General features: G+C 44.3%; 1 long non-coding RNA gene and 1 pseudogene across 1 annotated transcript; one reads left to right on the plus strand and one right to left on the minus strand.

Annotated features, from left to right (window-relative positions):
- Nucleotides 1–279: 279 nt before the first annotated feature.
- Nucleotides 280–2,015, minus strand: LOC115143609 (uncharacterized). Its single transcript, XR_003865665.1, has 3 exons — nt 1,949–2,015; nt 1,292–1,350; nt 280–1,131 (listed from the first exon to the last, which is right to left on the minus strand). It is a non-coding gene; the product is annotated as an uncharacterized LOC115143609 (long non-coding RNA).
- A 6,586-nt stretch (nt 2,016–8,601) lies between these two features.
- LOC115143610 (major intrinsically disordered Notch2-binding receptor 1-like) lies at nt 8,602–13,300 on the plus strand (annotated as a pseudogene).
- Nucleotides 13,301–17,065: the final 3,765 nt, after the last annotated feature.

Genomic DNA, 17,065 nt, shown 5'->3' on the forward strand with positions numbered 1-17,065 from the left:
CGTCGTTTCTCTTTGCTTATTTGAGCTGTTCTGCCATAATATGGACTTGGTCTTTTACCAAATAGGTAAAATCTCCTTACCAAACACAACTGATTGGCTCAAACACATTGAAGGAAAGAAATTACACAAATGTACTTTTAACAAGGCACACCTGTTCATTGAAATGCATTCCAGGTTATTACCTCATGAAGCTGGTTGAGAGAATGTGTCCCAACATTTGACTAGTACTGTATGTCTAAAAGACATCTGGATTCAGAATATGGTACATATCACAAAATATGCATTGGAAATGGTTTTAATTTCACAAGCTTGTATCATGATTTAACAACAGTTGCAAACTTGTAACATGACATTTGAATACATTCAATAAGATTTGCAAACATAATATATTAAGTCCATTTACAACTATAAATATTCCGCTATGAATCAAAAATACACATGCAGATTTTGAATCTGCGCATGCTCAGAGTTCTGTCACACTGTAGAAAGTTTTGTAAATTTGTAGGAAGAAATTTGCAAGTAAAATCTTGATTTGCGCTCTGGAGAAATGACCTTTTACTCCTGACCAATCAATTCCCTCTGCCAAAACCACAGCTGCCTAACCATTGGCTGGATTGTTCCATCAATCATCAGGAAGTAACTACCCACATAAGCAAGTGAGGAGGAGGTAAAGAAAACCAAAACCATCTGTCTACATACATTTTCTGGTGAAAAGGCATGACAGTTTGCTTATGCAATATTTTTTTTTTAACGGTACACTACACAAGACTGAAGAATAAGACAAATAGGCTACGTGTAGACTGGTAGCCCAATTCTGATCTTTTTTCCCCCACTAATTTGTATTTTAACCTATCTGATGTGATTGGTCAAAAGACCAATTAGAGGAAAAATGATCAGAATTGGGCTGCCAGTCTACACAGCCAGGGACAAGTGAATATAAAGTCAGTTCTTGTGTTTGAAGCAGTTCGTGTGAATTTGAGTTGTTACATACAGTACATGTTAAATGGCTATGAGACAGAGATGGAGGCTCTTGCTGTAATCAAAGGTATCACTGAAGGCCCCCGTATTCAGTCAGGCAGCTTGAAGCAGATGTGTTCCACCATCCAACCCCTTATCACAGCATGCAGTGGCCTGATAGGGAGATGACAAAATTCATTATGTACCTTTCATCACCAAAGCAGTGTGAGCATTTACTGCACATGTTGCTGAACAATCCATCCATTTCGTTACTATCATGGATCTAAATGGGAAATTCACAAAAAATATCAAATTCATAAGCATTGACTAATACTTCTAGGGTCCTGCGGTGGTCTAGCAACATGCTGCTTTCTAGTGATAATCCCTCTGCACCTGAAATGCAACAAGAAAAACATGAATAACATTACGCCTAGTCAGTCAGTAACTTGGGTAATTAAACACTCACCTAAAATGTGCACAAATCATACCCTACCAAAACAGCCTAGTAGTCTATTTGCAGTGAAATTGGGAGGAATTTTTATTGCCAACTTTTTCAGTCACCAATTAATTAATAAACAAGCAGTGGAATGAGTCAGTTTGACAAAAAGTGTTCAAAGTCTTAAAAACATAGCTGTAATTAAGTTTTTATTTTCTAGAAACCAAGCTAACAATAACTGCTGTGATGATGTTGGGCGTTAGCTAGCTACCTTTCCCCTAGAAGTTTTAATTTAGATAGTTTATACAAATAACGTTAGCTATCAATCAGATGGTTAACTAGCAAATATTTGTTTTCCCCTCGTATCTAAAACTGCCTGATAAAACTTGCAAGTTGATGGTAAAGCTAGGATGAATGTCAGAGGCCAGATAGCTAATTGCTGGTCTGGAGTTCGTCTGAAATGTACCATTATATTTCAAATGATAGGCAAACTATTGTCATGCCTTTTCACCAACAACAACAAAAAATCGATGTAGACAGATAAGAGACAATTACCATCACGTAGACCATTTTGTTTTTCTTGACCTCATCCTCTCTTGCTCATGTGGGTAGCTACTTCCTGATATTTGATTGATGGAAGGATCCAGCCAATGGTTAGGCGGCTGTGGTTTTGGCAGGGGGAATTGATTGGTCAGGAGTGAACGGTCATTTCTCCAGAGCGAAAATCAAGATTTTACTTGTAAATTTACCCCTACAAATTTACAAACCTTTCTACAACGTGACAACAATGACAGAACTAACGAACACACTCAAATTGAAAATCTGCAAGTGTATTTTAGATTCACAGCAGAGTATTCATAGTACTAAATTGACTTTCAATCATTCTGAATATAATATATATTCAAATTTCAAGTTACAAGTTTGCAACCATTGTTAAATCTTTCACTCATCATGATAGAAGCTTGCAAAATTAAATGACACATTTGCGAATCGTCCTTGCAACCACGAATCTGAATGTGCGACCATGAAATTCTAAATACAAACTCACGTAGTTCTTTCATCATTATAATCCCATACCATTTAAAAAAATGAATGGAAGTACTGTATAAAAATAAGGGGTTAAATATACATGTCAAAATAAATAAATGATAATGTTTCCTGATCTTTCTTATATCTCTCAGATATAGGACAGACACTTCAGAACAAAGTCCCCCCAGAAAAAAGCAAAAGGAACCATCTGTTGTTCCATGTATTGAATCTGTTATTCAATGTATTTGTATGGACTAATAGCAGGAAGGCGAATTTTTTTATTTTTTATAGATATTTTTATACTTCAAGAAGTCTTAAAATTCTAAATCAAATAGCTAAATGATCCTTGGTATGACCTTCTTCAAACAATTCCATATAGTTTAGTAGAACCCCCCTTCCCAGGTTTAGACAGGGCTTAGACACTTATTGGTAAACAAGAAAACAGTGAATATTCCTGAGTGGCTGAGTTACAGTTTTGATTTAAATATACTTGAAAATCTATGGCAAGACACAAAAATGGTTGTCTAGCAATGATAAACAACCAATTTGAGCTTGAAGAGTTCCACTTTGTTTACATACTCATCTCATATGTATATACTGTACTCGATACCATCTACTGTATCTTGCCTATGCCGCTCTGTACCATCACTCATTCATATATCTTTATGTACATATTCTTTATCCCCTTACACTTGTGTCTATAAGGTAGTAGTTTTGGAATTGTTAGCTAGGTTACTTGTTGGTTATTACTGCATTGTCGGAACTAGAAGCACAAGCATTTCGCTACACTCGCATTAACATCTGCTAACCATGTGTATGTGACAAATAAATTTGATTTGATTTGATTTGATAAGAATAATAGACAAATGTTGCACAATCCAGGTGTGGAAAGCTCTTTTACGCTGAACCCAAACCGGCTGGGCGCGTGAGCCATCGTGCTCTATCGTGCATAAATGTATTTTGTCCCACTACACCAAACGCGATCACGACAAGCAGGTTAAAATATCAAAACAAACTCTGAACCAATGACATTAATTTGGGACAGGTCGAAAAGCATTAAACATGTATGGCAATTTAGCTAGTTAGCGTGCACTTGCTAGCTAATTTGTCCTTTTTAGCTAGCTTGCTGTTGCTTGCTAATTTGTCCTGGGATATAAACATTGAGTTGTTATTTTACCTGAAATGCACAAGGTCCTCTACTCTGACAATTAATCCACACATAAAACGGCCACCCGAATCGTTTCTAGTCATCTCTCCTCCTTCCAGGCTTTTTCATCTTTTAATTTATATGGTGATCACATCTACACTTTCATGGTATTACCACGACAACCGGCAAAACAGTTTGTGTTTCAATCACCCACGCGGGTATAACCAATGAGGAGATGGGAGAGGCAGGACTTGCAGCGCGATCTGCGTCAGAAATATAAAGGAGTTCTATTTTAGCCCTTGGCATTGCAGACGCGAGCAGTGTGGGTGCAATAATTGAATAACATAGATTTCTACAATTATTTTGCAGTGCATGCGGTATGGTCAGCCTATTACCCAGAAACACTCACAGCTGCAATTGCTATCAAAGGTGCTTTTAAAAAGTATTGACTCAGGGTGTGAATTCTTATGTAAATCTAATATTTTTGTGTTTTATTTTCAATACATTTGCAAGCATTTCTAAAAAACATGTTTTTTCACTTTGTCATAATGGGGTATTGTGTGTATATGGGTGAAAAAAAATCTATTTAATCCATTTTGAATTCAGGCTGTAACAACAAATTATAAGTCAAGGTATTTGAATACAGTGGTGCAAAAAAGTATTTAGTCAGCCACCAATTGTGCAAGTTCTCCCACTTAAAAAAGATGAGAGAGGCCTGTAATTTTCATCATAGGTACACTTCAACTATGACAGGCAAAAATGAGAGAGAAAAAATCCAGAAAATTACATTGTAGGATTTTTAATGAATTTATTAGCAAATTATGGTGGAAAATAAGTATTTGGTCAATAACAAAAGTTTATCTCAATACTTTGTTATATAGCCTTTGTTGGCAATGACAGAGGTCAAATGTTTTCTATAAGTCTTCACAAGGTTTTCACACACTGTTGCTGGTATTTTGGCCCATTTCTCCATGCAGATCTCCTCTAGAGCAGTGATGTTTTGGGGCTACTGCTGGGCAACACGGACTTTCAACACTCCCTCCAAAGATTTTCTATGGGGTTGAGATCTGGAGACTGGCTAGGCCACTCCAGGACCTTGAAATGCTTCTTACGAAGTCACTCCTTCGTTGCCCGTGCGGTGTGTTTGGAATCATTGTCATGCTGAAAGACCCAACCACGTTTCATCTTCAAAGCCCTTGCTGATGGATGGAGGTTTTCACTCAAAATCTCACGATACATGGCCCCATTTATTCTTTCCTTTACACGGATCAGTCGTCCTGGTCCCTTTGCAGAAAAACAGCCCCAAAGCATGATGTTTCCACCCCCATGCTTCACAGTAGGTATGGTGTTCTTTGGATGCAACTCAGCATTCTTTGTCCTCCAAACACGACGAGTTGAGTTTTTACCAAAAAGTTATATTTTGGTTTCATCTGACCATATGACATTCTCCCAATCTTCTTCTGGATCATCCAAATGCTCTCTAGCAAACTTCAGACGGGCCTGGACATGTACTGGCTTAAGCAGGGGGACACGTCTGGCACTGCAGGATTTGAGTCCCTGGCGGCGTAGTGTGTTACTGATGGTAGGCTTTGTTACTTTGGTCCCAGCTTTGGTCCCCCCGTGTGGTTCTGGGATTTTTGCTCACTGTTCTTGTGATCATTTTGACCCCACGGGGTGAGATCTTGCATGGAGCCCCAGATCGAGGGAGATTATCAGTGGTCTTGTATGTCTTCCATTTCCTAATAATTGCTCCCACATTTGATTTCTTCAAACCAAGTTGCTTACCTATTGCAGATTCAGTCTTCCCAGCCTGGTGTGATTTTCTGTACAATATGATTTTCTGGATTTTTTTTCTCATTTTGTCTGTCATAGTTGAAGTTACAGGCCTCTCTCATCTTTTTAAGTGGGAGAACTTGCACAACTGGTGGCTGACTAAATAGTTTTTTGCCCCACTGTACTTTAATATCACTGTATATACAGTATATACACTGAGTATACATAACATTAGGAACACCTGCTCTTTCCATGACATAGACTGACCAGGTGAAACCAGGTGAAAGCTATGATACCTTATTGATGTCACTTGTTAAATCCACTCCAATGAGTGTAGATGAAGGGGAGGAGACAGGTTAAAGAAGGATTTTTCAAGCTTGAGACAACTGAGACATGGATTGTGTATGTGTGCCATTCAGAGGGTGAATGGGCAAGACAAAATATTTAAGTGCCTTTGAATGGGGTATGGTAGTAGGTGCCAGGCACACGGGTGGTGGCAAGAACTGCAACGCTGCTGGGTTTTCCACGTTCAACAGTTTCTCATGTGTATCAAGAATGGTCCACCACCCAAAGGATATCCAGCCAACTTGATACAACTGTGGGAAACCTTGGAGTCAACATGGGCCACCATCTCTGTGGAATGCTTTCGACACCTTGTAGAGTCCATGCCCCGGCGAATTGAGGCTGTTCTGAGGGCAAAAGGTGGGGGTGCAACTCAATATTAGGAAGGTGTTCTTAATGTTTTGTACACTCAGTGTATACAAAATACTGTATGTATGAACCACATCCACTTCTAGAGACCTTAACAAAGGCTTCCAAACTTGCAGTGATTACAGGGAAAACAGACCAAGGACATGACATTTACTCAACCATTAAAAGTTTGAGACTTGCTACCAATCCAATCTGTCCCCTATACCCGTTGAATTGTTGCGGTACTACTACCACATTACATTTGAGATCTTTGTCATTTAGCAGATGCTCTTATCCAGAGCGACTTACAGGAGAAATTAGGGTTAAGTGCCTTGCTCAAGGGATATTGATAGATTTGTTCACCTTGTCGGCTCTGGAATTCAACAGCTCCACGTGGTCTTCATCCATGGGGATGGATCACTGTATAGTGGAGGGGGCTGGGGCAGATTCAAGCCCTTCGACTGTATTCTCTCCTGGACTTCTTGCAGAGTCTCTGCTACTGGGGGCATATCCTCGGGCTGATCCCCGTGTGCAGCATTTAGTCCATCAGGAACCTGGTTTAGTGGCTGGTAATAGTAACCTCCATTATCCTCCTCCTCGTCTCCCACACCTGAAGGTAGACTCAGAGATATGACGTACAGTTAATGCAGATAGTAAACAGCATAGTGGATCAATTTCCGCAACAACTAAGAGCGCTGAAGCGCAAGGTTCAACTTCCCTGCTGTTTTGGTGCCCTGGCTACCATTCGGTGAACAGCGTAATGTGCACACATGCACAAATGCGGAGATACTGTGTGAGAGCGAAGTCTTGCATCTCGTTCATCTCAATATCTGTGGTGCTGCTCCGAGCAACGTCATTTTGCTGAGTCTACCTTTTAAATTGGTATAGTACTCTCACTCACGGGTGCAATAAATGTAGCCTCTTACAATGCTCGCCTCAAAATATGCTAAAGCTAGAATCCTTAGTTTCAACATGCATTGTTGGACATATTAATTAATGATATACACCCATTAATTTTTGAAGAATATAACTTGCACTACATGAACAAAAGTATGAGGACACCTGCTCGTCGAACATCTCATTCCAAAATCACAGGCATTAACATGGAGCTGGTTCCCCTTCTCTGCTAACAGCCTCCATTCTTCTGGGAAGCCTTTCCACTAGGTGTTGGAACATTGCTGCGGGCACTTGCTTCCATTTAGCCACGAGCATTAGTAAGGTTGGGCACTGTTGGGCGATTAAGCCTGGCTCGCAGTAGGCATTCCAATTCATCCCAAAGGTGTTCGATGGGATTGAGGTCAGGGCTCTGTGCAGGCCAGTCAAGTTCTTCCACACCGGTCTCAACAAACCATTTCTGTAAGAACCTCACTTTGTGCACAGGGAACTTGTCATGCTGAAACAGCAAAGGGTCTTCTCCAAACTGTTGCGAACAAGATAGAAGTACAGAGTCGTCTCGAATATCATTGTATGCTGTAGCATTAAGATTTTCCTTCACTGGAACTAAGGGGCCTAACCCGAACCATGAAAAACAGCCCCAGACCATTATTCCTCCACCACCAAACTTTACAGCTGGCACGATGCATTCGGGCAGGTAGCGTTCTCCTGACATCCGCCAAACCCAGCTTCGTCCATCGAACTGCCAGTTGTTGAAGTGTGATTCATCCATCCAGAGAACGCGTTTCCACTGCTCCATAGTTCAATTACAGTGAGCTTTATAACACTCCGGCCGACGCTTGGCATTACGCACGGTGATCTTAGGCTTGTGTACGTACGTCTGTTTGTCTATGGAAACCCATTTCATAAAGCTCCCTACGAACAGTTCTTGTGCTGAAGCTGCTTCCAGAGGCAGTTTGGAACTCGGTAGTGAGTGTTGCAACCGAGGACATTCGATTTATACGCGCTTCAGCACTTGGCAGTCCCGTTCTGTGAGCTTGTGTGGCCTACCACTTCGAGGCTGATCCGTTGTTGCTCCTAGACATTTCCACTTCACAATAACAGCACTTACAGATGACCGGAGCAGTTCCAGCAGGGCAGAAATTTGGGGAATTGACTTGTTGGAAAGGAGGCATCCTATGACGGTGCCACATTGAAAGTCTCTGAGCTCTTCAGTAAGGCCATTCTACTCCTAATATTTTATACACCTGTCAGTAACGGGTGTGGCTGAAACAGTCAAATCCACTAATTTGAAGGGGTGTCCACATACTTTTGTATATATAGTGTATAAACGCCTCATGAGCTTAGTTCATCTGTTGCACCCCATCAGAACCCAAAATATAAACTTGTTTTACTCCAGTGTTTGTTAACAATGTAAATGGTAACAAACATTTACATTTACATTTAAGTCATTTAGCAGACGCTCTTATCCAGAGCAACACTGTATAGCCATAAAACATGCATGGTTAAAACTATTATTTTTATATCATGGATGGTCAGTCCTTGCATCCATAGCTCTGTCTATGAATTTGAGAGTGGTTACATTTCTCCAGGCCTATCCATCAGCTGTTTACCAAAACAGAGGAGGGGTGGCAGCTTTGTTATTGTGTAATTTTTTACTCAGTGTTATTCAAGTGGTAATACATTTGTGGTAATACATACATTTTCTTACAATTTATTTCCAACCACATCCCCTGTTGATTTTGTTGTTAATTTGAAGGTGATATTGGGTCATGGCCAGTCTGCAGCAGGAGTACCCCCTGGTCCTGCTGGGGATTCTGGAGGAGCTGGCTGCTATGCGCCCCTGGCTTTCCTTTCAGGACCTGTGTAGAATGGTCAGCACCCGCTTCGACCTGCAGCACCTCACAGAGCTTAGGAGCCTGCTGTTCTCCGCAGCCTGCCGCGATCCCTGTTTCCCCGCCACCCTCTTCAGAGACAGGGTCAACCCTAAGGGACTGGGGACATCCCCGATTGGCGTGGCAGCTGACATCGTCACAATATTCAACCTCATTCAAATGACAGGGGGGGTTCCTGAAGAGGCCCAGGTGGCCCAGCCAATGAAAGCTCAGCTCAGCCCCAATATCGACCAATCCCCGGGGCCCTCTTTGCAAATTTCTTTGCCCATCGCTGACGAGGTGAGATTCTCCAGCCGCGATAGGGTGCGCACACTGTCAGACTCTCAGACCCTCTTAGGCCCTATCGACCAGAGCTTGCTCTGGCCCAAATCAAATTACTCGTTCCGCAAGCGTGCCAGTCTCCCTCCTGATCCCCTCTCTCTGGTCTCGTCATCCCCTCCAGGCCGTGCCAGGGCTGTGTCTTTCGACTGGCGCCACAACACCCCGCTGTTCGCTGGCAGTGGAAGCATCTCAGGCCAGGCCATGCAGAGCATCTACCTCCCCCTGGAGACAGACAGCGAGTCCTCAAAGGATTCCCTGAGTGGAGACTCGGCACCCAGGGATCCCGGATCAGAGCCGGGATCGCAGCCGGGATCGGAGCGGCATTCCTGCACGAAGAAGAGAGGTATTTTCAAGATGGACTTCCACAACCAGTCGCACCTCGTTCCCGAGGTGACCATTAGTACCGTGGCTCCGAGAGTAGGAGTAGGAGGAAGAGGGAGGCAGGAACTTTTCACCAATCGCAGCTTCGAGATGCTCTCCAACCCGTATCCTTCGCCCACGGTCGGGCGGCCTTCGCCGGAGCGCCAGGTCAAGCATGAAAGCCTGGATGACCTCCAGGACTCCACATACTTTGGCCCAGGGGGTACTATTCCTGAATGGTCCCCCCTCCACCCCCAACCCCCCAGGACCCGTAGGCTAGGATGGATGGACAAGAGCCTCAGTCTGGATGACAGGTTGGTGGGCTTGGATGGCTGAGGGCTCCCTTCAGAGGAGACTTGCTCCCAGCCCCACCACAAACTCTGGTGAGTGGTTGCCCCTTCCAAAGGGATGGGAAGGGACCGTCAGTCCCAGACCTGAAGGAGAAGGGTGGATGGCCTGCAGTACGGGCACCCAGACAGACACCATGCCGGGCACGCGGCACCTGCGGAGCCTGGTGCACGCCGACCACCTGTCCTTCATGACCTCGATGGACAACCCCGACATGCTAGGCGAGGACGACATCAGCACCATCTTCCGCTTCCTGGATGACATGAGCATGTGCGGCTCCACAGGGTACATCTGCCCCCCCGACGGGGGCCCTTCAGCAGCCCAGGACACCCCGGAGGCGCGGCGCGGCCGCCTGGGCCAGCTCCAGAGGCTCTTCCATTCGCTGGACGGCAGTGACGATGGCGGGCTCAAGGCAAGCGTGTGTAAACTCCTCCTGAGGATGGGTCAGATCGAACAGAGCCTGGAGTCCCTGTCCGAGGTCAAGGCCGAGATTTCCCAGGTGCTCTCCTTCCTCCAGCGGCTGGACGAGAAGATGCAGGAGCAGGCCGTGGGAGGTAGGCGGGGAGGTAGGGGGCTGGGACCCCCCAGCGGCGGTGAGTCTTCCCTGGGTGCGCTAAGCCATCCGCTCAGCCCTGGGTCTGGTGGTTCCTCTGAGCCCCAGCCCCTGTCTGTATCTGTGCATTCGTTTGGTAGCCTGGACTGGAACCGGTGGGGGAAGATGGAGGAGAATAGAGGTGTGAGCGAAACCAAAGTGGGGAAGAAGGGGGTGCTCTCTCGGCAGGCCTCTTGCAAGAATGGCGTGGACTCCAAGCGGCCAAGCATCATCTCCATCTTGTCTGCACGGGATTGGACGGTGTCTTTCTCGAAAAGTAAAGATGAGAAGGACCAGCCCGGGAAAACAGGACAGGTACTGTACCAACTTAGTCAGTGTGTGTGTGTGTGTGTGTGTGTGTGTGTGTGTGTGTGTGTGTGTATGTGCACGCATGCATGCATTCATTTTGGAGATTTGGATTTGGTTTGGAGTGAGTGTGATAGTGTGTGCGAGTGTGAGTATGTGTGTGTGTGTTTTAGTGTGTTTGTGTGCTCATTTTGTTGCTAAATCAGGAGTTTAGCTGTGTGTGTCTTGTAAAGCAGTCTTAGGGTCTGGGTCTGACCTGTTACCTGCTCCATATAGTTGTATGTTGCTGTTTGGATCTAGCAAGGCTAGTGTCTTGTTGTGTGAGGATAAGGAATTATAAACTCTGTGGATTTGGGGGTTTTAGGCAGACATTTGAAAGAACTAGACTAATACGGAGACTAAAACCTAAAGCAGAAATTGAGTCAGACATTAGCTGGCCTGTTGGTCAGACTATGTGGTTTAGGTGGTCAGTTGTTTACTTAGTCAATTATTCCCATAGCTCTTTTACTGTCAATGCAAGACTGCCTTTCAGTAATCAGTAATTCCCCACACTTCTCCACACAAATGCAAGAGCAGGTTTGCTTGTGTGTATCCAGTTTGTTCACATATATATTCCATATTTGTTCCTGCCATTATGTTTGATTTATGTTTCTCTCTTCCTCCCATCCATCCACATTTCCTCTTTCACATCTTTGTCCCACCCTCCATGCAGACGGACCAATCAAACAGCTCTGCCCAGAGTCACAAACTCCCTCCTCAAAAACACTCCCACTTGGTGGAGCAGGTGTCCAACTCTTCTCTCTTCCATCAGAAGGGTGGCGGTTTGACCAATCCAGGGTTGTCCTCTGGGTTGACCTCTGGTTTGACCTCTGACCTCCGATTGGCTGAGGGGAGAGGAGCCCCGGTCTGGACCGTGGAGGAGAGAGAGGCCAGAATGTCCCCTCTGGACCTACAGGTACTGTATATTTTGACCTTGCTGACCTTTTGGTAGCGCAGTACTTAACGACAATTGTGGGCCGCATTAAATCACCTCACGGGACCTGTCAGACCGCCAGTACGAGCTCCCTGCTTTCCAAGAGGAAATGTTTGATTGCTTTTCATAAGCACATGAGCACGTATGTCTTATTATAATCTTATATGCTGTAAATGTTCAACAGACTGAACAAATTAGTTATTTAGTCAAGATCATTATGAGATTATACTAATACATTATACATATGACATTTCTTTTGATGCACTATAACTGCATTACAATGCATTAAATAAAGTTCAGCTTTCTCCCAAAATGATACAAACCAGGATTAGTCAGTGAACCTTCAGAAAATATAGAATCACGTGTGGCTCAGTTGATAGAGCATGGCACTTGCAATGCCAAGGTTGTGGGTTTGATTCCCACAGGGGACCAGTATGAACATGTATCACTCACTACTGTAAGTCTATCTGGATAAATGTCTAAAATGTAAAATGTATATCTGAACTGGGATCCAAAAGGAACTTCCAATTATATAAAAATGGTCTCCAATTTTCGATCTCGCTGCAACTCCCCAACTGGCTCAGAAGGCGAAGGTTAAGTCATGCGTCCTCCAAAACATGGCACGCCTAACCGTACCCCTTAACACCCGCCAGCTTAACCCGGAAGCCAGCCACACCAATGTGTCGGAGGAAACACTTTTCAACTGGCGACCGGGGTCAGCCACAAGGAGTCGCTAGAGCACGATGAGCCAAGAAAAGCCCCACCGGCCAAACCCTCCCCTAACCCGGACGACGCTGGGCCAATTGTGCACTGTCTTATGGGACTCTCGGTCACGGCCGGTCGTGGCACAGCCCGGGAATGAACTCGGGTCTGTAGTAACACCTTTAGCCTTGCATGCGATGCGGTGCCTTAGACCATTGTGCCACTCGGGAGGCCCCAGGGAATAATACTTTTAATGGAACAACTGGAACGGTTATCTACTTCACTGGCATGATAGAGTGGTGACCTTATGTTTTGTCTCGTAGGCCCAGGAGTCTCTAAACCCTAATAACCTGGAGTTTTGGATGGAGGATATCTACACGCCAGGTTACAGCACACTGCTGAGGCGCAAAGAGGCCAACCAGCGCAGAGCCAAAGCCTGCAAGCTGGGGGCGCTCATCTTCACTTCCATCACCATCATCCTCGTCATCGTCATCCCTATCGCCACCATGAGCTCCTGAGGCTCTGTATGCATGCCAGACAGGAGACCGCCAAACAGAAATACTGGTTTGATTTGTTGATTGGCGACGACGGGATGGTGGGATTCTGAATGTGGTGTTGATGTGATACTTTGTGCCCTACATTTATGGGAGTAATGTGCCCTACATTTATCATGCTCTTGCACCAGTGTACTCAGGAGAGAGTATTTAAGGAAAGACCAAGCTAAACGAATGCAAATTCTTTGTGAATCTGGCTTCATGCTATTACAATATGTTATGGCCTTATCCTGTTGCCCACATACCTTACTGGGCTAATTTCATTCAAGCACAAATTTTAAAAAAAATGCATAACAGTAAAAAGCACAGCATTTAGGTAGGCCTACTGTCTGCCATTATTTCTCATTAAGTTATGTTGAATAAAATATTTATTTGTCATAATGGTTTTCGCTCAGTGATTTCCTCTATTTACATTTACATTTAAGTCATTTAGCAGACGCTCTTATCCAGAGCGACTTACAAATTGGTGCGTTCACCTTAAGACATCCAGTGGAACAGCCACTTTACAATAGTGCATCTAAATCTTTCAAGGGGGTGAGAAGGATTACTTTATCCTATCCTAGGTATTCCTGAAAGAGGTGGGGTTTCAGGTGTCTCCGGAAGGTGGTGATTGACTCCGCTGTCCTGGCGTCGTGAGGGAGTTTGTTCCACCATTGGGGGGCCAGAGCAGCGAACAGTTTTGACTGGGCTGCGCGGGAACTGTACTTCCTCAGTGGTAGGGAGGCGAGCAGGCCAGAGGTGGATGAACGCAGTGCCCTTGTTTGGGTGTAGGGCCTGATCAGAGCCTGGAGGTACTGAGGTGCCGTTCCCCTCTCTATATTTTACTGGCTATGTGTCAATGCAGTCTTTTGATGAGAAACCTCCTCTGTTTGTTGATGTTGATGTTTTGGTGCCATAGGGATATGGAAAAGGAATCCTTTGCCAGGAACCACTTTGTGAATTGAGGATTCTCTGTGTAATCTAATTTATGTTATACCACTCTACCATGTTAGTGTACTGTATGTACACAGACACACACACACACACACACACACACACACACACACACACACACACACACACACACACACACACATATGCATGTGCATGCACACGCACACAAACACACACGTGCATGAATGCGCACCCACACACACACATCACATTGACACATACACTACATACAATCACAGCCAAAATTCCTATGATGTGATTGTCAAGGGATATGCAGTCTTACTGGTTCTGTCACATTTCACTTGGGAAGAATGTCTATGTTGTAGTTGAATGTACTAGTACTACTAGTACTGAGGTCACCTGGGGTTAGGGCTGATGGTTCACAATATGGAGATTGAGTGTCAAAGTGCTTTGGAGGGTGATGTGAAAATGTAAGGCCAAAGTTTGTTTTGCTGTGCTGGCATTGCAGCAAACCCTGAGCCCTCACCAACCCACACACACACAGGATGTTCATTGTGTGGGGCTGGGGGGAGGGGTCGGATCCATGCATTGCTTCCTCTTAAGTGGATGTGTGTCGACTAAGTGATCCCCTCGAGTCTAGTTGCAGATCCATTACTGCTGTTGTGTTGGTGCCACAGGAAAGCCCTAACCATGTACTCAGCACAACGCTGCCAGCCTGTGGGGATTCAGTAATGCTAATGACCCAGAACTTCTCCACAACACTAGATCCCAAACTTAGTTTTCAGGACCCATCTACAACTTTAGGACTTTTCTAGAGACCCACTAAATAAAGAAAGCAAGTATCCAGTTTTAAGGAACGAGCCAAAAGGAGTCCGCTGTGACCAACCATATTTTCTCATAATGCACATTACTATCAAAACGCGTTCCACCCCATGTACACAACACATTTTTCTGCGATAAACAATCTGCATGTTAGTCTTGTTTTTGTTACAATGATGTTACCCTGATAGTTTTGTATTGCTGACTCCTTGATAGTGGTCCTGATAGTAGAGTTGGCTTTTCTCCTGTGCGCTCTTTGATTGATTGATTGAATTTATTCGACCATTTTTCAAATACAAACACAAGGGCGCATCAGCCGGTGACGCCTCCACGTGCAATTTAAGAAAACCATCAAGGATAACACAATAAAGCTTAAAAGCTGATTTCCATTGTGGTCCTTTTGGAGGGGACATAATTGACAGATATAATGTTTGTTTGTTTCATAAAATGAGCTAATTTAGTACAGTTCCAACAACTATGGACAGGTGGGAGGGAGGCCCTGGCTTAGCAGCATGATAGTCAGTGTGGCTAGTATGCATTAGAATTGCAAGATTGTTGTTTGTTAAAGTGCTAAAGTGGATTGAGTAGTGTGTGTGTACAAAGTATGCCCCTGGATTTAAGTCATGTAACCACGACATAGGGTGGAAGGAGATGTGTGTTTTAATAGAAATGTGTTAAATGCATTCTGTTGTTAAAACTCTTCACTGGCATGGTAGGTGGCTTTATTTCCCAAAATGCCTTCACTGGGTTGTCTGTGAAAGTGGCAAAGTGATTCCTTTTTCTCTTTGCGTATCACAGTCTTCATAAGACTGATGCCAATCTTCCTGGAGAGGAAACTCAAAAAGTTCTCCAGTCAGTCCAACACAAGCAACTGTTTAGAGAAGAGAGAGAGAGAGTGAGTTCTGGCAGTTAAATGATGCTTGACAAGAGGAACATTTTCCAGAGCCAGGGAACGGCCTATTGCTTTTACATGAATAATTGATAAAGTATTATTGACTGACAGGTCCAATTATCTCAAATCAAGTCTAATGGACCTGCAGTAGTGGAAGGGAAATGTAAACACAAAATGGACAATTAGGAGTGAATGAACTGCATAGCAAAGTAGAATGTGCTGATAGGTGTTGCTCGTGGTATGTGTGTGCAGCACAGGAGGTTGGTGGCACCTTAATTGGGGAGAATGGGCTCGTGGTAGAATGGTATCAAATAGATCCAACACATGGTTTCCAGGTATTTGATGCCGTTCCATTTGCGCCGTTCCGGACATTATTGTGAGCGTTTCTCCCCTCAGCAGCATCCTGTGGTGTACAGGTGTGTGTTTTGCATGCATCTTTTTTATTGCAATGAATGTGACATGTGGTTGCTTATCTACCTTAGTTGAACACACTGACTACAAGTCACTCTGCATAAGAGCATCTACCTAAGTAACCTACATGTAAATGATGTATAGTGTATTCAGGGTTTGCATGTGTTTGTTAGATAATGTGTCCGATGTCCATATTTGCATGCAGGCCTATGTAGTAGGCGATGTGTAAATGAGTGTGTCTGTAATGAGTGTTTTTAACTGTGTTTGCATGTGCATCCACATTCGAGTGCGCATTTGCATGTTTGTGTGTGTGTGTGAGTGGACTATTTGTGTGTTTCTCTATATACGAGTGTGTGTTCTTCTCATTACATGACACAGTAGAGTTTCTGCAGGGCCCAGATACGCCAGCCTGGGCTGATTAATGATGCTGCGGGGGTACGTCCCATGTGTGACAGACCAAGTGAAAGAGGACAGGCTCCAGTGTCTGACTAAAGGCTTGAAAACTCACAGGCATTCCTCCCTATCTCATCGGGGTCTTACACCCCAGAGCCTCGAAGAACGTCATAAGCGGTCGCTTAGGGCCCAAGGTGACTAGGGGGACCCAGTAGGGGTCCCAACTTACTGTTGAGAGCCAGAATAGCAGAATACAGGTGCACGATTGAAATTTGGTTGCACTTCAGCAATTTTTCTCTTGTTTTGTCAGTCACTGACAGTCACTAAATTAGTCATGTCAGCTACCAATTTTTAGACTGGTAAGTTAGTCTAGACAGTTATCTAAACTTTTAGGTATCATGGCCTAATACCGACAGAGCATGCAGGGCACGTGCCCAGGGGCCTTGACCTCCAAGGGACCCCGATTGATTTTGTTAGTCACACTCACTCAGATATCATTAACATGGCATACGTCATGGCAAAATGTGTGGTATTGCAGGAAATTTGCAATACCACGTGTAGGGCATCTTAAACGCTAGAGCCGGACTAATGTATTTTGGCCTATCAATTGTAGGCATATTTACACTCCAACACAGATGGGGGCAGTACTGCGTCAATAATACAAAAGAAACGCCTTCTG

The sequence above is a fragment of the Oncorhynchus nerka genome, linkage group LG15, assembly GCF_034236695.1.
Source record: "Oncorhynchus nerka isolate Pitt River linkage group LG15, Oner_Uvic_2.0, whole genome shotgun sequence".
In the NCBI taxonomy this organism is placed as follows: Eukaryota; Metazoa; Chordata; class Actinopteri; order Salmoniformes; family Salmonidae; genus Oncorhynchus; species Oncorhynchus nerka.